Raw genomic sequence first — 6531 nt, 5'->3', positions numbered from 1 at the left:
TGTCGAGAATGGGAAGTGCCGCATATACTGGAACTTTATATTCTCGACAATTGTTTCTGTTGCTCACTCGAGGCCTGACATGGTTCTTCTTTACTTCGAGAATCGAACCATGTTCGTTATCGAATTTTCGGCACCAGCTGACAAAAACATCATAGCCAAGGAGAATGAAAAGAGAGGTATCGAGACCTTATAAGGGAGTTGCAGCGATTGTACCCAGAATATTCTGCTAAACTGATTGTCCTTATCATCGGCGCTCTTGGAGGTGCCAAGCTTTCACTTGCTAATAGCCTAAAAAGCATCCCTGCTTGTCAACAATATGCTAGAACACTTGCGGGAAAAATGCAGAAGGCGATTGTCCTTGGGTCACTCCGTGTTCTTAGGGTGCACGAGGCTTTTGCTGGATCGTCGTATTGATTCCTTTACAGACTGTAACGACCTATCTCATGGTTGTGAGACGTGGTTATGGCTGAAATTTTACCGCGATTTCGCTGGAAGCGGGTGCAATTTTTCAGATTAGCACCCGCTCCCGGCGAAAGAATTTACGTCGAAGAAAGGGGGATTACTCTAAAAAAATCAAAATAAAAGTTTTTACAACTTTCGACAGCTTTTGAGCTGCTGCTTTTAAATAAACCATCGAAAAAAAATCCAAGCGTTATTATTGCTAATAGTTTAGTTCTTAGGTACCCGAGATATCGGGCTTTTGCTCGAGAGCTCGTAATTCCGTGAAAAACCTCCCACCACTCACCACTACATCTCTACGTCTCATCTATACCCTGTCCATGAGCCGCGCACATATATTCTACTTTTTGTGAAAAATTGTTTGTTTTTGTTTAGTTAAAAGTTAACGTATTTTGTTGAAAATTTGAATTTTTTGTAGGAAATTCATCTTGTGGGCTTAAAGTTTAATTAATTTGGTACATAATTCATATTTTTCGGCTAAAAATTCAACTTATGTTATTATCAATTGTTTAGCAGAATATTCGTAGTTTGATATGAAAATTCAACATTTTGGATGAGATTTCTTTTCTTTATTGACAGAAAAAACGTTCTTAGATAAAAATTCAATTCTTTTGTTGCAAGAAATTTCACCCGAATTTCCGACGGCTTTGAAGCCGCCAGGCTACACTTTTGTATCCAGGTAAGTGCCTGACAATATGCAGGTTCTATTTCTATTGTCATCCCCCGCATGTGCACCGATTTTCAACCTTATTCGAGTCACGTTAGTTAACTGTCAAAATTGACACATTTGCCAGGTCGCCACCGCTCAACGCATCCAATCAGACCTGACAGGCACTCATATTTACGTTGCTCGGCATAAGCCGAACTGCTAAGGTTAAAAAATATAAAAAAAAATGTTTTTAAGGTTACAAAAAAACTATTGCAATTACTCGGTGGCATTCTAATGGGAAATATAACGTAGAATCTGGGTTGCAACAAGTTAAATGCCAATCTTGCTGTTTATTTCTTTTTTTCTGCATGATCAAGGTGCGTTTAGGAGTAGTTACCCCCTACAACATGGTTTTTCGAAAAAATGCAAGAACACGTCAACTTTTGCCTTGCTTTCCATTACTTCTGTCGTATGTAGGGGGTGGTTCGCCCCCTAATTTTTTTTAATGAAGTCAGGGAAATAGGAGTTTTTATCTATCATAATGCCGAAACTTTTTCAACTAGTTTTATTCAAAAATATTATTTTCTTCTAAGCGACACGTATGTCGCTTAGTTTTTGCTCCCCTATAACATATATCAAGATAATTAAAATCGGGGTGGGACCTGGGGTACTTTCCTGCGTAACTTTCTATAACTGCTTATTTGTAGTTCGTGACTATGTTCTGAATCCTGCCTGCATAAATTTCTACTTTCTCGTTATACACTTGTAAAATCTTTCCCATTTCCGAAATCCAAAAAAACTGTCATGTACTCTTTCGCATCCACGCATAAAGGATTCGATGAAATTTGAATCACCGTCAAAAGTTGATATTTGTGCTAAAATGTCTGAGGCGTCATTTAGTTTAATTGCTTTTTTTCTATAGGGTTTCTAATATCTTTTACTTGATTTTCGCTAAAACTCGCCACTGGATGCCACTCGAGGGAAATTCAATGTGGCCTAAGAAAATATTTCTAACGATTCATTATAATTCGCTTGTTCTATTTCCATAAGTTTGTTGTCGCTTAAGTCGCGCTTTTGTTTCACTAAATTGACATTATGTCTACATTCAGAGTACCGAGATAAATGTCTATCAGAACACTTTTAGCGTGCATTCTGCTCATTCTAAGGCTCAATTTTGATACGTAAATTTAAAAAAATGTTAAGAAAGTAGCTCTTACCTACTGACAACAAGAATATCGTCGATGATTTTTAGTAAAATTAACCATTCTTAACTTAGCTCTTGTGTCTAGAATTTGCCTTATCTATTACTATTTTTGGTTTATTACTTTTTTTATAAATCTTTTTAAAGGTTTTCAGATTTTCCTGTAACATACGAAGCAAAAGTCCTGTTTCGATCCAATGAGCTCGCTTGACATTATGGATTTTATGTCACTACGTGAATTTATATTTACGCACTGACGAAAATTGTTGCACTCGCGACCAAACCGATTTCGTACCGGAACCACTGTCATGTTTGGATATAGGGTGAGTAATTTGACTCAACATACACCCATAAATTCCACTTGTATCCTCGCTTATTTATTATGACCTTCAATCTTCTCTCTCTCTCTCTCTCTCTCTCTCTCTCTCTCTCGATCCAATTTCTCGTGGAGGTAGATATGTACTGCCTCGAGAAAGGTGCCTAATCGACGGTGCTCAAGTTGACGATGTAACTCCGCAGTGACAATAGCCACGTATGCCTTGATAGTTCAACGGTCCAAGTTGGTATATCTAATCTTCTAGATTTGCAGACGGCAACATCTGTTCTCATGCAATTTGCGAGTGGATTAAGCAAAAATGTAAATTTTAAAGTCACATTATGTTAATGGTACAGGTATTGTACCCCCATTCCATCGTCCGGTACTGCCTCGGAAAATTCTATCACCCTACACCTTGGACTCATTAAACTCTTACGTAAAGTGGTCTCTGACGGCCAAAGCGAAGCGCTTGCGCAGTCACGCTAGATTATGGAAAAATTCAGCGAATTTGAAACAAACCGACTACAATTTAATGAACCACCTAACTCCACCCTTTCAAAAATTAAGAATGAACTAATTAACAACACCATAGTAAGCGGCTCTGCATACGATGCTCGAAACGCATGGTCTGTCCATGAAACCTAATAAAGACCTCATGGGCTCCATGGAATCTGTCGTCAAGGCTATCGATGTAAATATTCGTAAGCATGACGTTGTGAAACTGTAAAGAATCATAAAAGCGCCTTCACTGACTACCCCCCCCCCCTCCGAACATTATAGTCAAATTCGGTAGACAAGCTCTACAAGATGAATTGATTGCAAGACGTAAGGTTAAGAGAGACTTCTCTACCTTGAATATGGAAAGGCCTGACAACGAAAAGCGTTTCATTTACCTTCGCGAGGCATTAACACCACTGAATAGGAAAAATTCCTAACGTAAGGCGACTGTGTCGCCTAGAATATTACTGCCTAACAACCAATCCGTTGAAGGACTACAATACTGCTGCATGGTGGCCATTCTGTATCTGTCTTCTAAAGTTAAATATCAACAATTTTGTATTTTTTAGTGTGCTCATTCAGCCTTGCACTGCCTCTACAATTCGACTTTTCTCATACTTCTTTTACACATCATGAGCTTTATGATGCGTTTTGCTCTTCTAATCTCTACTTCTGAATGTTCCTTATTCCCTATTTGCAATTGTAATCAAGTGATCTGGATTGTGCTGGCTATTACTCTTTTTTTAACTTAGCATGAGTGAAAGGCTTTTTCAACTTATTTACGTTTTTTAGACCCTTCTATATTTAACTATACTTCAAATTTACCTATCACTATCATAATGGAAACATTCAATATTTGTCGCGTTAAGTCTTAGTCCTTACCTGTCCATTACCTTGAATTTAAATGTCACTTTATGTCCTGTTCCTATCATATCATAGTCTTTCCCGAAACCGGGCTCACGCCTAACATTTCTTCGAGCCTTGTAGCGTTTGATCATTACACACTTTTCCGCAGAGATGGGAGTGGGTCCTCTTTTCAATTGCCCTATTGCTAAGTACTTTTTTATCAAGCTATTGTCGCCTCAGGTCAGTGCGTTGATGGTTGTAATTTATAAAGCTCATAACTCCTCCTACGACAGGGAACTTGAGAATGACATTTTTGACCTTATACCTAATTATAGTAATATTGGACTCACCGGTGACCTAAACACAAACCTTAATGCTACAAACAATTTATCTCATTATTTATAATCAGTAGTTTTCTCTGCGGGATTATTTATAGCTCCCCATGATACTACCTACCACACTGATCATTCTAGTACATGGATCGACTTAATGATTGTAGATGATTTAGACAAGGTGATTTCTTCTACTCAACACTCAAACTCATTCCTCTCAAACCATGATCTTATTAGCATTGAAGAGCAGTTCTCCGTTAGTGCTTCCTCTGGTATAACTCCTCTATCCATACGCAATCTTAAAAATATAAATGAAACTTAGTTTCTTGAGCAACTCTCTATTTATGGCTGTAATAGCATTTTTATTGAAAGAATATAAATAGGAAGGTGATTGGTCAGACTACATTTTTATCTTCAGCCTTTGAAAAATTTGCGCCTTTCCATAGCCCCAAAGCAAAGACGAAGTCTACTCCTTAGATCACTTCTTGTATCAAAGATTTGATAGAAGAAAGAATGAAAAAACGCAGAGTGGCTAAAAGAATAAAAAATAGTATCGCCTGAACTAGGATAATGACAAAATTACAAGACTTTTTTTCGTAAAGAAATAATAGAAAAAATCATGAAATTTTAAAAAAAAGGTCAAAACCGTGTCAATTACTCAATTTTCTATATTTTCAAAATATCTTAGTTCAGGCGATGGCGAAAGCTTTACAGATTAAAATGCCGTTTGGCTTTTTTATTACGAGTAAGCCGTTCGCCCGGAATCATGCCGGCCATGGGCACACTTTTTTTGACATAGGTGTCTTCGGAGTGGCGCCATACGCATTATAATAAAGATTTTAGGTTCAAACCTCCTTAAATGGTTTAAATCTTACCATCGTAATCGATCTGAAAGAGTACAAGTGAGCCATGGCGAACAGTCAGTTTGAGGGGAGGTTAAGAATGTTGTTCTTTGGGGATTCACGCTTGCACCCACTGTATTCAATATTTATACATCTAAACTTGGTAGTGAATTTCAACTGTGTAAAGTACTACGCCTAGTGTCTCAAATTTTTATAATTGCGCCAGTGGTTTAGCAAACGCCAATTACCAAAGAAATCGTATTCTACCAGATACGAATCTCCGTCAAGTGGATCTGCTTATGACGTGGCAAGCAGAACTTTTCGGTTCGACTACCGAAAGGGAAATATAAAGAAATTACAAACAGAAAAATGGATACTGGAAGTCATCAAATTCTTTATCAGTACTCAGTAATACCGGTAAACTATTCAGCACACCAAGATGCTAAAAATTCTCAAAATCTGACACCAGAGGAGTGGATTATGAAACCCCAAATTTAAGAAGTCATCAAACACCAACTGATGTAGGGTTTCTGGAAGAGAGATCAAATTCTAACCTGGAGTAAGCAACGGCCTTGATGGTCATCGAGAACAGACGGCGAAACGAAACGTTTGCGAACACTTTAGATAGATTAGCAACGCAAACAAATTCAGAAAATGGACAATCTACGACGCCAGAACTATTCCACATTATGGTAGACCTTAGAGAATGTATTAAAAATGGAATAAGGATGAATGAACTGCACCGATTGCCAGAAGAAGTGGCTTTGAAATTTGCTCGTATGCATTAAAAAAGAGGTGGACTACAATGGTATACAGCACGATGTCTTGATTTAAAAATCTAGGGAAATTTTGAAGCAGCCGTTGAGAAGACTTTTGTCGGATCTAAACATTTACAGAAAAATTGGAGGAAAATGTCTAAAAGGGTTCAACGTTAAGGAGAACCTTTAATCTCTTATTCTTTCAAAGGTGGGTTATGTCAGAAACTACAATTGTCGGTAGAAGAAACCAAAGAGTAAATTCCTATTGGACTGTGGTCAAAAGATCTATCATCAACCTTAACAGCAAAAACCCATATGGATATAGACGATCTGCTACATGATCTGCAACGTCTAGAAAAACTAATGACGCAGCGAATAGAAAAAATTCGAAACTCAAACAATTCTGCAATGTTCAGCGAGAAGACCACAAATGAAGAGCCCAAGAATTTTAAAGGACAAACAACAGTCAATATCTAAGCAATTAGAACAATAAAGGTCGAATCCAGACAAACGACCACCAATAAAAAATTAAAAGGGAGAACCTAAGTCTTATAATTATAACACTTATGGTCACATCGCTAAGGACTGTCCCGAACCAGTCAAAGAAATTAAGTGTACTAACTCTAAGAA

Source organism: Belonocnema kinseyi, chromosome 4 (assembly GCF_010883055.1).
Source record: "Belonocnema kinseyi isolate 2016_QV_RU_SX_M_011 chromosome 4, B_treatae_v1, whole genome shotgun sequence".
In the NCBI taxonomy this organism is placed as follows: domain Eukaryota; kingdom Metazoa; phylum Arthropoda; class Insecta; order Hymenoptera; family Cynipidae; genus Belonocnema; species Belonocnema kinseyi.
Note: the sequence above shows the minus strand (reverse complement) of the source record.